Here is a 17400-nt window from a genome sequence, read left to right as displayed (position 1 = left end):
CAAGCAAACTTCAGGTATGTAATGTTTGCATACAGTGGGGTCCATAAGTCAAAGTCCTCTAACAAGATTTGTTTACATCTTGCAGGGCATGGCAATGATTTTTATGTTCAGTAGGCTTACTTAACTTGCATAGAAAGTTTGTGTTATGTGTTACTATGACATCACCAGGTGTGGGCTCTGATTGGCCCACGTGGTCCATTGAGTCTATTTAAATTGCTTCCATGGTTCACACCGTGACATAACCTGATGAAGCTCCCAGCGACTGAAACATTGTTCTCCGATTAAACTTTATATGCAAGTTAAGACAGTGTGCGGGAGCTTCCTCTGTTTCTGTCTGTTGCCCTTCTGGTCCTCCCACTATGCAGAATTTTCCTAAAAAACAATGTATAGTGTCATACAAAAGTAATCCTCCCCAATCATCACTTATGACCCACTACAAGTGTGAGGTGGTGTATTTATCTACAGAGATACTGCCTTTCCATGTAGATCACGTTATCATTATAAGTACACTTATATCAGATATAAGGTGTCCAAATTCTACCTCTGTGCTGGTGCAGGTAAACCATGTCCAATATTTCATTTACATGATTGTTTGCTTTGTCTGTCTCTGAAAAGGTGAACATCCAGAGGTGGGCGACTGTCCAGATCGGTCTCCGCATGTAGCAATACAATCCGCCTGCCTGTTAAGCATTTGCAAACTTATACTGAGTTCAAACAAGTTATGACAGAGGTCTTCCACCTAGGGCAGGCATTTCATCAGGTTTAGGTGAAATGTTGCTGTTTTAAATATGCAGTGCTAATTAGACTACTGAATGTTTTTCTTTCATGGTTTGTGCAGTCTTTTTTTTTTTTGTAAAATCCAGTTTGTATCTGTTCACCCAATTCTCTGTTCATGGGTGTATTTAATGACCCAGTGTGCATGGCTAATTGATTGATTTTGACGTTTTAGAAAGTATATATCATGACATTGAATGTTACACTTCAAACAGCATTTCCATATGGGCATCGCACCATTACAATGTTTTCGTCAGAGAAGATGTCCTTCACTGCGTTCTTTCCCTCCTCCCTGTGGCTGTGTCAGCTTGACAGAATGAATGTGAGGGTGTCCAATAAAAAACGTAAGGAAGCAAAATACAAAATCTTGTGGCATTTTGTTATTTATTTATTTTCAATGGGTTTGCTGTGAATGGAAGGTGGACTATAAGGTGCCTGGATACATGGGGTCCTAGACTGGACTTGTGCAATCATGAATCATCGTGAATAATTAAAGCTTTTAGTCTTCTGATTGGCACAGACACGACTGTCAATGATGGTGAAGTAGGTATAAAGCATGTGCGAGTGTGGTCAAATAAATGTCTCTTCCAAAACTGTTTGAATGAGAAAGGGGATCAATGGCAAGGCGTAGAGTTTCAATGTCCTCTGTCTTCAATGGACATTCCATTTCTGCACGGTAACACCTGGGTTGGTAGAGTTATCATGAGAGAGCACTGAGCTCTCCCAATCAATATCCTCAATTTGGAATGCCTAAAACCAACAGAAGATAGTATTATCAGTATGTAGATTGAGAAAATCATATTTAGAGGCAGGACAACAATATCACTGGCATTATTACTCAACTGCCACATTTTCCTCAGACATCTCTGGCTCTCTGATGGGGCGCTGCAGCATCCCAAGCTCCCACAGCTGGTTTGGGGAGAGGAAGCCCTCTGTCCTGATAGGATGATCATTCCATCCAGCAGGAAACTTGGCCAAATCAGCCTTGAGTCTGGGGAGGAAGGTGTACTGAGCACAGAAGAGATGAAGATTATCCGAGATGTCGAGGGATCCATCTTCGTCCAGGCTGTGTAATACGTCATAGTAGACGTGTGTAACTCCTGTCCAAACGTCCCTCCATAGGCGTTCGATTCTACAATTCATACATAGAAAATGGTCAATCAAACTATAAAAGAATAGCCAAACAGCAATTCAACTATCACACTGAAGGGCACACAAACAATAACAAGACATGTCATGTACCTACTTGGATCTTGAGGTAATTTGATAATAATACAAAAGGAATACTGCACCTCTGGTTGTGCACACTTTTTCCACTTATAACGCTTACATGTCCTGTGCCTCTCACAGTGAACATCATCTCGGCAATGCGGACATTTTCAACACCCTGGTCACCTCTTACCCTGTAACACATCAGATTTTGAAATTAGTATCCATATGTAACCCAGCCCCTGAGAGATTGCGTCTCTCCACACCCGGAGACTCTGCGTTGTGTTATGCCCTGTTTACACGTGGCCAGCTATTTTCGTAAACGGACATGAAGCTCAAGCCCACGTTAGCCAATCAGAATCCATAAAATAGCAACAACAACAAGCATTTCCAAAAGTGGACCTTCTCTCATGTTGACCTACTGATGAATATTTTAAGCCCTCTCTGCACAGAGATACATTTATTTATAGGAAACACATTTTATAGTGAGCAGCATACATATGTCCCCTACAAATCCCAACCGTGTTTACAAAGTTTGAATGAACGAGATGGACGCAATCAGAAAGGAAACGGAGGTAAGCGCATTGATGCTTTTGCCCCCGTCTGCAGGGACGCATGATGGGGTCAAACGGATCATGTGCATAATTAACCACAAAACAAGCAAATACTTCATATTATGCTACAGCTGAGTCCTGTAAGCAAATGACCATGTTGAATTGAAATTAGTTTATCATGTTAAATGTCCGAAATTGTATGAAATTGCTCCAATGCGTTAAACCGATCTTTGTGCACAATCACACAGCCTGATATGCTGTCTGCTGTCTGCAGGAGCGGCGGCTGCAGCGGGGATTTCAGCACCACGGACAGCGCGCGTAAAAATACTTGACAAGCGTCTCCTTTAAATGTGTTTGCTGCTAGCGAAATTATACATAATAAATGAAGACAGTGACATATTTTCAATAAAAAACAAAGAGTTGAACGTTCATTTCAAGCTTTTGTAGTACAACAAATTTCAGAATCGTGCAAGTGCGGCCGGAAAGCGGGCGGCAGTGTTTGATGCAGGAAACTCGATATGGACTTGAAAATCAATTTCGGAGTGGGGGGTTTCGGAATGGAGGGTTGTCCTCTGTTGGAACATTGTGTGTGCACAGCCCTTCACCACCTGGCTCCTAAAATAAACACCTGTTCTATAACATAATCATGCGTCCGTGTTGCGGCATTCATTAAGATCCTATATTTCTGTCATTCAGATAACAAGAATTGTGGTTTAATACTCTTAATTATAACAGCCAATTTATTGAAAAATGTTGGGTTTAAATCACCGTGTAGCCTACGTGTAAACGGGTGTTAATGTTGTTGGGGGGGTGCGATGTGAGGGACGAGTCGGACACACGGATGGTCAAGATCGTGGCTGAGACAGCATTGTTTAATGAGTGTTGACGCTGGCGGCTCCACCTTACAGACCATAAACAAACACTGAGTCAGTTAAGATAAGTCATATAAAAGTAATTGTACAGTATTCAAAATAAAGCGCTGTACCCTCACAGCTACTTAACCCCTTAAAACAAGGTTTCAGCTCAAAACACAGAGCATAAGAGAAAACCCACAGGTAGGTAAATAGCAGACAGTACCCGCGGAGCTAGCACACGTACAACTAAAAAGCTAGCCGTAATCACTGCTGACATACTCATATAAAACCAAGTTACAAATTCCTAAAACTTCAGCAGATGGTAAACAAACATCTCAATAAACACATCATTTAAACAAAACAGTGTATTAACCGTTTATGGTCAAGATATTGGACTATGATGAGGAGAACTATCTATAGTGCTTACATTACAGACCATAAACAAACACTAAGCCAAAATGGCGACCACGCAGAGCGAATAACTGAAAACACGGTGTCCGGTAAAGGACAAACAGCAACAATTGCGTAACACCTGAGGGCATAAACAACACAACAGGGCCACCTTCTGACCTATTTAGGCCACTGCTTACACATACAACTGAATCCACAAAAACACTTTACTAAAAATACTGGATCATTTCCTCACACAGGTTCATGAAAACTAAATGCAGCATTGAATAAATCCTGATAATTTCAGGTTTCATAAACGGCTGACAAATCATTTCTATGCTTAAAGGATAATACGAGAACCATAATTCAAAATAAATTTACTGCAGCATTACTCACTTGTAAGGCCATCCAAATCTCCTCACTCCATCCAGAAAAAAATTGAAGCGCAGTACTCGCTGTGTTGTTGGATCCAGCATTGAGGTACATGATCTAGAGGGTGGAAAATGGACATGAGTTCTAATAATAGTTAAGGGATTGATTGTTATAAGATGGACACTCTACCAAAAAATGATGGATACCAGCAATATTTTCATGAGTATGTACTTTGTTACAGTCGGAAACTTACCTTCCTAGAGTAGCCATCAATGCCACCGAATATCACCATGTTATATCTGGTGATAAAGAAGCAGAGGATAATTAACCACAAAAAATAATTCCAACGATAACTATTTTAAGTCCTGCTATATTCAAATGTAATATACATACCTAATGAGTTTATGATTGGTGTCTATGTGCTGCAGAAAATGTGGGCCTTGAACACAGTATTTTTGCCGAACAACACAGCCCATACTTGTCAATCTTGATAGGATGCCCTCTGTATCAACTCTATGCATAGAGGCCTTGAGTCTGGTCCACTGTACATGGTGGCCTTCTGCTTCAAGACACCCCTTGACAATCTGGTATCCAGCATGAGGTAGTCTAGATTTGATGGCTCTCACTTCATTATCCAGAGCATCATCAGTCACTGTGGAATACAGGCTCCTAACTGACATATTGTACTCCTGCATCCTCCTGTATATGGTTCTTCTTGAGACTCCAAGAATGTCTGCTACACATGTGGCAGGTAGACCTAGATGAAGAAGACTTTGGAGGTGGTCCTCCATGATCTGTAGTCTAAAACGTCCATAGGGACCTATACTCCTCATCACAGATTTTGAGGGGGGAGGTTTATTCCGCAGGTCTAACAAACTGCTCAGGCGATGGAGGGCTTCACCGATCTCATTAGGCAGAGCTACATTCTCCATTGCATTTATGAAGGTCCTCTCTTGGGTCACTATGTATTCCAAATAATCAAGATCAGGAGGGTTGTTGTTGAGGGCACACTGCAGTCTTTCCTTCAGTCTAGCTAAGCACTCCTGAATGACAATGTTCTGCAAAAGCAGTGAAATGAATTGTTAACATACACCATCTAGTAATGCAACCCATTTCATCAGCTGGAGCTATTCTTTTCTGATACCACTGTGAATCACTGACATACTATGTATTAGATGACATTATGTCATACATTAATAGTAGGGTTACGATTAATATTATTTATTGTGGTACTAATAATATTCCAAATAGAAGATGTGAGCTACAGAGAGGTAGCTGCTAACATAATAATTTAGAAGTAGTAAAGGTTCAAAGTTGTAGGACCTTTTCATTACAAAGAAATTTAATTGCTTTACCATTAACAGATTCAATTATCACTGTGATTGGCCTGAAACCGTCCAGACCAGGCGCGCTGGAAGATGTTTTTGGTAGGGGGGGCTGTAAGTTCAATGTAAAATTTGTGAAGCCACGATATTGTGTTAGGCTGTTGCTATCGTTTCAGAGTGCTCTATAGTACCTCAACATGACTATACAGCGATCTCAGGAACCTGATGAATGTACCTACTAAACTCAGTCATGGTGTCTCCATGTATAACTTTATAATAGCCCTACAATCACACCGATGCATTGTGGGAAACAATGTTAACAGCAATAAATAGGCTACGTTTAGAAGAAATATGGTTGGAAGAGCTATACAATACATCAACTTAATAACCCATACAATAATATAAATAACTTAAATATTACCAAATAAAAAATCACAAAGTGGGGTGTTTTCCATAGAAAATATATTGCACAGAGTTATTCAAGTAAATGGCTAGCTATATCAATATAAAACAAAATATCAATACAATAGGCCCTTACAATTTCCAGTGCAAAGTGACTTCCAGTGAGTGTGTGCTTACCACTCTTAACGTTATAAAAACAATGCTTTTCCCATAGGAATGAATGAAAAACATAGCCTCCAAAACGAGACCTCCCAAATTCAGAATAATGGATTACACTGAAATCGGACAATGTTTGTATCTTTGTTAGACCCCAAGATAGCTGTGATATAATTGCTGAAGCGAAATTCGAAGTGTAAATGTGCTATTTTTGTGTTTTCAAGTCAACCGGAATTAGCTATGCATTCCATTCAAATGAATAGTGCTAGTGCTATGGTGTAATTGCATCGAGTTTATGGCCATTAAATATGCAAGCACCTGCCAAACACAGCGACACAGACACGCTTACTACTCTCTCCCTCTGTCAGTGAGCGGTACCCAGACAGTGTCAATGACAATCAATCACGAGTAGTAGTAAACACTAGGCAAAGATGTTGTTACTGGAGCTAGTAGGCTACCATGGAAACGTGGGATGACTAACGTTACTGTGTTTGCAAGTGTGCAACGTTGGGGAAATATTTAATTTGGGATTATCTGGATAGATAATCGAATAGCACCGAGTGAAACGTTGACTTTCACTCAGTGCTATTCAATGACAGTAAAAAAATATGTGGCGTTATTGTATGCACTGCTGTTTGTAGACTAGCTCCGGCGCTCCTTGCTGCGTTGCTAAAATGATAGCTGAAACAATGCTAACGTCGCCTAATGTAATTGTAAACATGATTTGTTTATGCTTGCTGACGAAACGAAACGTTCCTACAAAATAGCTATAACATTAACAACAGTTAAAAAAGGTCGTTAAAATATATGGTTAAATGCCACATTACTGTATTTGCCCCAGCCGCATCCATTGTCAACAAGATTGTCAAGCCAGTATGGGTCGGTCAAGGCCCAAAGCGAGTGAGCGGTTCTTCCTACGTGCTCAAAAACGTAGGTGCTCCTGATTGGCCGAAGGGGAGTCCTGTGTATCTGCGCTCGATTGCTCTTCCTTCATCCTTAAACTACCGGATGTCTGTCACAGTAAATTGAAATTGAATTTGGAGAACTGAATTTGAATTGTGAGAACTGAATGTGAAGATGTATAGAAATAAATTCAATTTCAAATTATACTATTCAGATTCAGTTTTTCAATGCAATGATTCAAATTAACAATACAATTTCAAATTATGTGATTCAAATTCAAATTATGTGATTCATATTCAGTTTTTCAATGCAATTATTCAAGTTTAGAAATTCCAATTCAAATATAAGTGATTCAAATTCAGTTTCTGGTGGCACATATTTCAGCCCATACAAATCCCTCTGTAAATATCTTCAGAATATCCACCTTATTTTTCACGGAAACACGGAGGCAAAACAGAACGCAGCCAGCTTCCGTTTTTTGTGCGACACTTCCGGTCCAGCACTCTTGACCACTGCAAATGGGAATTGCCTTGTTGTTTACCTTGTTGAGTTTAGCTATATATATATATATATATATATATGTATATATCACATTTTTCACGTCACTATATCACCGTTTAGACTAATCTGATATTTGTAAAGTCTATAAACACAATGATCGAACAAACGTTACTATTTCTGTGTGCACGTTTTGTTTGTAATTGATAACATGGTTATCGTAGATTAGCTGGGCTAACCGTTAGCTGTTAGCCGTTAGCCGTTAGCCGTTAGCGGTGTCTGTAACTCAATAAACGGTCCGTGAAAAAAAAATAATTCCAGCGGATGTCTTAGTTACAACATGATTGAGCTAACTGGAGTAGTTTCATGTCGTATCCGACACCGGGAGGCTTTTAACAGATGACATCCTGATGTTAGCTTTGCTGCTAGTGTTAGCTGTCCCTGTCAGCTGCAGCCACTGATGCTTTCTAGACATCGTGATTTCCCAAAACTGAATAAATACCACACACAGCAACACAAGACTGCTTTGCTAGCTCAATCATGTTGTAACGGCTGGATGGTTGATGCGTACATGCTGATTCAGGTGCTATCAGAGCCGATCCGCGCATCACTATGGCTTAATGATCAACTCAGTCAATAAAACAACCCGTCCTGTGTTAGGAGTGTATGTCGCTGGCAGAAAGAAAGAAAGAAAGAAAAGGGAAAAAAGATAGAAAAGCAGCGTACACCTCACATATTTATTTCTCACAGTTGCGCACACGTGTGGCTGGCATGCAGAAGCACCGTCTGTGTGTCGAGGGTGCGAGCCGCAGGTTCAGCTGCTCAGGTAGAGAGGCTGTGTAGCCTGGTGTTTTTTCGCTGATTCGGTTCTGCAGGTTCTCTGCTGGTACACTGGAGACGGGGATCAAGCAGTTTGTCTCACTCGGGATAGATTGTGCTTTTTTGGTTCATAGTTTTTGATTGACGTGCGATTTATTCGCGTTTAGAGGGAATAAATTTCCGTTATAACGGAAACGTGGGCACAGTTATCTATATAAAATACACAGACTAACTAACTAACTAACTGATTGACTATCATAAACAACTGAAAATTGAAAAAAATTAGCTTGCACCGTTAGCTCCGGTAAGGGAAAGCATGAGGGAAAGCGGCTGACCGGAAGTCACGCACAAAAAAACGGAAGTTGATCACTATTTACTTCCGTGTTTGAAAATAAGGTGGATAGCTAGGTGTATAACTGGAAAGTTTGGTGTACATAGGTGCTGCAGAGGCTGAAAAAAACTCATTTTGAGAAAACTCCATTCAAAGATTTACATAATAACATTATACAAGTAGACAAAATTTAATAAAATAAACATCTAAATGTATAATTTGAATGTTTTCTTTAAAGCAGTTTGAGAGAATACATATCCAAGGAGTAAACTCGCCCAAAATCTCAAAATTGACCACTGCATGAAAAATAGATGTTTTTGCCTTCCATGTCTCGCATTTGATCTTATTTCGTTCTAATTTAAATGTTCGTGTACATGTTCTATGTGTGTTTACTGTGATGCACAAAATGACGAATGGGTTCAACAAATCGACATTAAACTGCAGGGGAAATAAATACAGATAAAACCCACAGCCTCACATTCTAACAACTCCAACTGCTATGAACAGTGAAAGGCCTTTTACCTTCTAAGGCCTTGTTCATACACAAGTGTATTTGAAAACAGCTTTTGGCTAAGGAGTTTTTGGCTTGAGATGCCGAACGTGCATCACAAATGAGGCAACATTTCATGCAATAGCGGAGGTGGCCAGATAGTGCTGGCCTTAACCTTGCTAACAGGACTTTTTGCATGTTTACACATCAATGTGGAGTTACTCTTCCACTATATTGAGAAACAGAGGCGTCAGTATGAGCCACAGAGGCAGCTGCTCCAGGTAGCCTTCCAGTAACAGCTTTTTTTTAGGCGTCTGATTGGCCATGTTTTCAAAAGCTCCTGTGTCCCTTCAACCTCACCTAACTGGTACCTACCACCTGCTCAGATTGCCTTAGGGGGAGTTAAATTGGAAAAAAAAATCATTCTAATAACACACAATAATGAACAAAACAATGCTTTATCTCAGTCCGCAGACTTTAAAATAATGTAATGGACTGCACAACAGTGTTAACCTTCTTTCCACAACTGACGCCCTGCCGATGCACACCTGTTTCCACTGTCACTGATTGAGCACCCTTATGAAAGTTAATCTTGCAAACTAAAAAGATAAAGAGTCACCATCTTTAAACACACAGGTGCCAGGTTGATTTAAGGACAGAGACAAGGAAACAGTGATGAGACATGAGTGTAAATTAATACCGGGCTGGTGGGAGGGTGCACACATCAATAATCCCCATCAATCTCTGGAACAAATTATGAGCTGCGTTCATTTAAAATCCAATTATCCTCATTATTGTCAGCAGTTGATGCATGTTAATGATGCATGAAATAGCTGAACATTTTTTGAGACCGGCGTTGTCACAGGGAGTGAGGGTGTGATGACAATCAGGCGCCACAAGATGGAGAAAGAGTTCTGTTGTGCTTCTGTGAACACCAAGGCAGAGCTTCAGCAGTGTGATAAAAATAAAGGAAAAGTGTGACTCATGATAATTAGCTTTCACTGAACTACATTTCAGAAATTCAAATAATTAGTCTTACTTGAGAAAGGGCTTGCTGCACATTTCTCTGGAGTTTCTCTCAGAGTTGATTCAGTTAAGAGGTTGTGTTGAAACATTCAAAGGCAATTAAATTCAGTCTGTCTGTTTGCAGGCTTTTGTCTTTTTGTGTGTGTGCACCTGCACGCATATATTTGCCCACATTTGGCATCCCTCTGGTCTTTGGCATTACCTGTTCATGGAAGTTAGGCAAGGTCTTCACCAAGGTACTATTTGTCATCCGGATCACGTTCCAAAACTGTTCCAGGGGCTTATGCAGCAATAAATTATTAAATCTTGATGGAATTCTTGTTGTTTTGGCTGATAATGTTTGAGATACAAAGAACACAAATGAAAATTAAAAATGAAGAGCAAAGAAATGCACCCTCTTTAACTCAATAAACTTAGTAAACTTGCCGATTCAACGTTTCTTGGTCTAATGTGACTGGTAGCTTATGGAGGCTAATATTAAGAATGGTTATACTGGTTTTGCTTTGTAACTGACATTTGGCTGTGTAGACATGCAAACATATATATCAAACATATGCCCAAATTTGGCATCCCTCTGGTCTTTGGCGTTACCTGTATATGGAGGTTAAGCAAGGTGAAGGAAGGTAGCTACTATTTTTCATCTCGATCACGTTTTAAAATGGTTCCAGTGGCTTATCTAGCAATACGTTATTAAACCTTGATGGAATTCTTGTTATTTTGGCCGACAACTTTTGAGACACAAAGAAGACAAATGAAAATGAGAAATGATGAGCTATAAAATGCACCCTCTTCAATTCAGTAAACTCAGTGAATTTGCCTATACAACGTTTCTTGGTCTGGTATGACCTGTAGCTTACGGCGGCTAATGTTAGCTCATCTGAGCAAAATTTAGTCTCGTGTAGGTATGTAACTGATGTATGTCTCTTTATGTTTGTACACATGCAATAATATTTATCATATATTTGCCCAAATTTGGCATCCCTCTGGTCTTTAGCATTACCTGTATATCGAAGTTCAGAGAGGTAAAGGAGTGTCGCTACTATTTGTCAACCAGATCACGTTTTAGCTAGCAATAAATTATTAAACCTTGATGGAATTCTTGCTGTTTTGGCTAACTTGAGACATACTGAACACAAATTGAATATTTAAAATGATGAATAATAAAATGCACCCTTCTTCTTCTTCTTTTTAAACACAGTAAATTGGCTGATACAACCTTTCTTGGTCTGGTATGACTGGTAGCTAATGGTGGTTAATGTTAGCTAATCTTAGCACAGGATAGCTCAGGATTGCTGTGTAAGTGAAGTGTGTGTTTAGTGACTTGACAACCAGTGGCTGATCTTTCTGTAGGCGACAGAGGAACCTTCCTAGGGTGCTATCCAGAGAGGGGACAGCAAAATTGCCCATCTAGGGTCTGATACAAAAGACATATTGCAAATCTGCACATACGCTATTCTCTTATTGTTTTTTTTATTATATATTTGTGTTGACATCTCATTAGCCGCTGTTCTTGTTAGTAATAAATACAATAAATATGCAACATAACAAATATAGGGGTGGCAAGGGAAAGTTGCCTCGGGCACTGAATGTGCACAGTCTGCTCTCTTCTTTAAAACTTACATGGGATCACTTTTATACATCTAGTGAAATAAACAGAATCTACATACTAATGCAACACACGTGGTGCTTCTAAGTCAAGCCGTAAACCGAACTCTGTCAAAAATCACCTTCTAAATTCCCTTCAAATGGCTCCATAATAAGGCTTATACACAAGCGAAGACTGTTTTTCAGATTTGGCCCCAGAGAGAGCTTTTACGACTCATAAACATCATTGATGACTTATTATAGCCCATATGCACGACTGCACTGCACCCGAGTCTCTTGGGTTACAAGACGTGGAGAGGAGGGATCCTGCCCATCAAAGCGAAAGTAGGGGCCACTTTTATTGTGAGAGCCTCACAATGCTGTGCATGCGTTTTCAAGAGAGTAGAGGAGGAGAGGGGATTAAGAAAAGAGTGCAGTGAAAGCCTCATCTGTAAACAACATGACAGTCACTAAAGCTGTAAACGGGGTTTAATCCCTGTTATGTGATGGGTTTGACTAAACACAAAGAGGAGCACCGGGTCAGAACCCTGTTAATCGTGTCACTTTCTATTAGGTCTTACTGGATCTTCATTTTACTGTACAGTAACTTGCTTTTCACTGACCGTCCAATTTAAATTACAATGCAAAAAGCAGGCTCTGACACAGCTACCCTCATCAGCAGAGCTGTGTTTGGAGTATGCGTGCTCTTCTCGATGACTTTGAGGCTCATAAAGGCAGTAGAGTGTGCACCACCCATCACAGATGGTCACATTGAACACACATCACATTGAATTAGGGCCACGGCACCTCCAGGATGCTCAATAGGCAGCTCCCAGTTCTGAACCTCTGTCTCCTCACCTGCTCTGTGCAGTCTGGCAGGTGTTGGAAGCTTCATTTAATAGACTGCAATATATCTTTGGGCCGGAGCCCTAGCTGGTAAGAGCTGCCAACATGCCTATATTTAACTCCCGATAGCTGTGATGAGCTATAAATTATATTGTAATTGCTCTAAATATTATTGTAATTGCAACTAGTGCTGTATGTTGCTCTGCCCAACAAGAGAGCTGCTTGTTTGTATACAGCAAATTCTGTAAGGATGCCAGATGTTTTTACACCATGCAAATGTTTCTTTTGCAAGGACAATATTCATTGATCCACAGTGAGGAACAAACAAGAGCTGGATGAAGAAGAAGGCTTGTCAAGTCAATTTTTATACAGCCTAATATCACAAATCACAGTGGTCAGTTGTTAAAATACACCCTGGAAAATGGTGTTAGTCAATTGTGTCAATGTTACTTCATTTAGTCCCTTACTGGAGCAATGCCAGTTTGAGTTTTGAAATGATTTTAGGCAAGAAACCAACTGTTTTGTTTTCAAACATGTTGATTTATTAAGCTAAAATGGAAAGAGTGTGTCTGTTTGTATGTCTGTCCTTCGTTTTTCTTGAAAACCGTTCATCCAGTTGACCTCACATTTGGTGAGAGTATTTATGAGGACCCAAAGAGGTAGGCTAGGCAGTAAAAAAGCAGAATAGATGTCTGTGTTTAATGGATGGGACCACAGATGAGACGGGTGTGACATTTTGAGGACGTCTTCTGTGTGCAACCCACCACTGAGTCATTTTAGAAGCAACTAGTAGCAGTTAGCGGCTAACTCAAAGGAGAAGAACAGCAACCGAAAATGTCTGTAATTTGGGAAACAATGAGGGCTGGGAGCTTCGTACCATCACAGCAGAGGACAAGATCAGCTACCATTTAACAGGGACCATAAATGATTGTTATTGTTATTTTATCCCATTGTTTTTGTTTAGAAAGTGCAAAATTGCATTTGTTATATGTCACACTGGAGCCAGATGTTTTTGTGTTCAATTTCAGGCCTGCCACACCTCTTTTGCCTCTGGGATGCTGGCATGCAAGTCCAAAATCCCATACAGGAGTGGCATGATGCCGTGAACGTTTGGTTCTGTGTCAAAATGCAAATGAGGCATAAGGGAGGGACTTTGTAGCAGCCCTGTGGCGTAATCTCTACATGAAAAGGGCTATTTAGGCCAAATGTTGGTGTGAGCTTTTGCACCCACTGCGTACACTCCAGCATTGCCAGGGAATGCAACGATGCCATGGTAGGTTTATTTCTTAGGACCCAAGAATGCATAGTGTCGAGTGTGAGGTTGCTTGGGTGAGCAGTTCTGAGCAGGTGATCACTAGTCTGAATAATGTCTACTTAAAAATCTGCAGCCTTCAGAAATGTAAGGTTTGGTATTGATCACACATCCATAGGGCAATTCAAAAATTTGGTTAGAGGTTCTATTGTTTTCCACAATACACTTTTTTTTATTCCCTTTTATACCTATGCCAAGGATATTTCAGAATGTATATATAGCTATTTCATTATTTCAGCAGCTAGCAGGCCAGCTAAGGGCAGTTTTTACAGAGTTCATTTCCAGATTGACAGATTGACAGAGAACTAGCCCTTGGGCATTAAGCTACATATTATATCTTGCATCAGCATGTACTTAGGTAGTAATTTCACTACATACAGCAAATTCTGCAGGGGCAGGGTAGACTGGGGCTGAATGCATGTTGTAAAGTGGTGAAAGGGGCATGTTCAGGCTAAATCGGGGTGTTAAATCATTCACTGAAGCCTAGACGTTGGAAGTCGTATTATATAGTAGATGTACAGTTGTTAAAAGACACTCACTCATAGAATATAATACATTTGTACAGATGATGTCATTGAGGTTACCGCTGCATTCACATGGAATGAGGCCGACGGTAGATGGCAGATGGACAACACCTTCTGGACGGATGGAGGTTTGAGGTTTGAAACAAGTGCGCAGTTAGAGTGGATTAAATGAAAGACAATCCCGAATTGCATCATGGCAAGTGTAGGATCTAGCATTTCAAGAGCTCAAGCCGTACCACGAATTAAAAGTCAGGATAAACCCTTTAAACTATTCTTTTTTTTCTGGTAATCTCCCTCTGTGAGTCCCCCAGCTGTATGGAAGTGCACTAAATTCTCAAAAAAACTCTTAAAACGGAGGTAGGCAGTTTAATTTTGGCGTCATTGTGCAAAAATCCCATAATAACCTTTTGGCATATTGTAATTCGAATGGTCTGAGAGGAGATTAGGCTTCTACACCTCCATTTAGTTATTTTTTCAGGATTCAAAAATCTCACCCGTGATGGGAGACTTTGGCCAGTCATAGGTCATTTTCAGAGAGAGCAGCTGTTATTAATGGAGGTTCACAGCTTGTGACCTGCCTTGTGAACAACTCTTAGCGACTACTGCATGGCAGCAAGCTATTTTTTTTAAAAATAATTTTCACTGTATCCTGATGGTAGTACATGAGGCAGATGATATGTGGAAAAATCCTCTGTCTCCTCCTAGTGCTCCTAAAGGCATTTGCAAGAATCATGAAAACAAGCAATCAGACCTGTGGAGTCCCTAATGGAGCCATCAGTCATATCAATTGGCTCAAATGTTTTCAGAAACATATTTCATACTGTCTGAGTGTAAAATGAGAAACTGTGTGAGTTTCTCATATTTCAGCTAAACAGTACACTAAAATATGATTCTGGGAAAAATTTAAGGCAAGAAATAGTCTGTGCAGTGTCAGAGTCTTATTCATATTTGATCAGTGCTGCCTAGTTTGACAGTGATCCCAGTTCAGCAGTGACTGACATGACTGACAGCTGCTTTAGAATGACCTTAGCACTGATTGGTTGTTATTATGAGTCTTGCAAATGCCATTAGGAGCATCATGAGGAGGCAGAGAAACAGGATTTTTGTCATACAGTATTTGCTGAAAAAGTATTGCAGCTTTAATGAACCATACATGAAAACTTTGAACACAATCTGTGCTTTTAATTAAGCGAAGTCTCCACTGGCCGATGCATCTTCGTTTTTATCTCCACCTACACTGATTTGTTGGCAGATTTGTAAATTACCAGCTGCTCGAAACTGCCCCTCAACTCTCGATGAAAAGCACGGGTGTGTTAAGTAATCAAAAGCCTCAATCAATTAATGAAAGCTGACCTTGACTGAAAATGTGCCCTCTACGCTCTTAAACCATAATTAAGACAAGACGCCTCCTCCTATTCAGTGTATGCTGAGTGGAATCCGTAATTTGCACACCCTTCTTGTTGCAATATGTTTTCACAAATGTCAGTTATTTTCTCAGATTGCTGGGATAATGAGCGGAGTGTTCCAAAGATGAATAGATTTTTTTTTGTTGTTGTCGGTGCCTACAAAGCCGTGATTATCTATTCATTATCTAGTTGACTTGAGAAGTACAGTCGTATCGTGCTAAAAAAAACACGATTGCTTGTTAATCCCAGTGCAGTGTAGCACTGTTTCGAAATAGAACGTTGGAGAAAACAAGTTATTTCAGTGTGCTTGCAGATCTGCAGCATTTTGTCCCACTTTTTGCAGCACTGACCATAGGCTCATGTGAATGCTGCAATTGTTGGCTCGACTTAAAACTCCTAATGTCACGTGCAGTTGCCAGCTGAGCCACCAGGAAGCCTACAGGCCTTTGTTTTATGACTCAGATGTGATTTGGTTCATTTCATTTATTCGGTAAAACACATAAAGCACAGGGGGAACAAAATCACTGAGGATGTCACATTACAGGCAGGCTTACTCTGTGTGCTAAAAATGAGCAGGATGCTCCAACATTAGCTGTAAATCATCTTAATCACAGCTTTGGATACTGTAATAAGTGAGGTGTGTATAAGTGCAGGAGCCATATTTGATCTCTAATTTAAAAAATGTCTCTTTCCAGGCAGCAATTTATTCAAATATCCCGACCAAGCAAATCATAATAAATCACATGATTACACAGTGTGAGACATCTGGACATTCTAGATTAGCACTCCAACTTCTGGGTTTAAATATTTTTTTAAATCCTGGCGAATATTTGTGCTCGCTGCGGACAACACACACACACACACACACACACACACACACACACAGTCCCTCCAGCTGAGAGGTGCTGAACTCACTCTCCATATGACCTTATCTTTACAGTGTGCCACTCTGAGGAGATTTACTTCAAAATGACACCAAATCCTGTTTAGCGCAGAGAATAAAATGTTGGCTCCCTGCATCACTGCTGCAGCCAGTGCATGGGCGTGTATGCACATGCAGACTTTATGTGTACAGAAGCATTTTGTCTCTCTTTGAAGTCAAAACTGTGTGACTCATTTGTTATTTGAGGAGGTTTTTGGCTTCTCCGAAAGGTCGCTAACAAGTCAAGCGCCGAGAAGACAAAACTTTGTGTCCTGATGATGTAAAAATATGGAAAACAGAGATTATGATGCAATAACCTAGTTTTGACTATAAACAAAACACAGTAATGCTTGCACACCCTCATTCAACCCTCATTCTGATCTCATCTTTACGTATCCAAACCGAGATTGATCACTGGTTTCAACACCCCGACAGGTTGGGTGGGTGGAGCAGGCAGGTGGGTGGAAATTAATGCCATCCCAAAAACATCAATTCATCCTTAATGTCCCTGCTAATGTCAAACTGTCCACAGCATGAAACATAAAGTCCCAATTATTCAAATGCAGCAGTACAGTAAACAAGGTTAAATAAATGAGGTCGGATGAATAAGCACTCTGGTTATAGATAGAGATTAAGGACAAGTTAGTTGCTCATAAACCCACGTGAGACTTAAATAGACGTGCTGTGTCACATGAGTAAGCGC

General features: G+C 40.2%; 1 pseudogene across 1 annotated transcript; it reads right to left on the bottom strand.

The window, feature by feature from the left end:
• Window positions 1–1150: 1150 nt before the first annotated feature.
• LOC117250220 (uncharacterized) lies at window positions 1151–12444 on the bottom strand (annotated as a pseudogene). The gene is made up of 7 exons (XR_013490533.1): window positions 12358–12444; window positions 4547–5211; window positions 4407–4452; window positions 4178–4270; window positions 2067–2177; window positions 1618–1906; window positions 1151–1524 (listed from the first exon to the last, which is right to left on the bottom strand). The product of XR_013490533.1 is annotated as an uncharacterized LOC117250220 (transcript).
• Between the last annotated feature and the right edge of the window lie 4956 nt (window positions 12445–17400).

Source organism: Epinephelus lanceolatus, chromosome 24 (assembly GCF_041903045.1).
Source record: "Epinephelus lanceolatus isolate andai-2023 chromosome 24, ASM4190304v1, whole genome shotgun sequence".
NCBI lineage: Eukaryota > Metazoa > Chordata > Actinopteri > Perciformes > Serranidae > Epinephelus > Epinephelus lanceolatus.
This window is presented reverse-complemented; position numbering and strand designations above follow the sequence as displayed.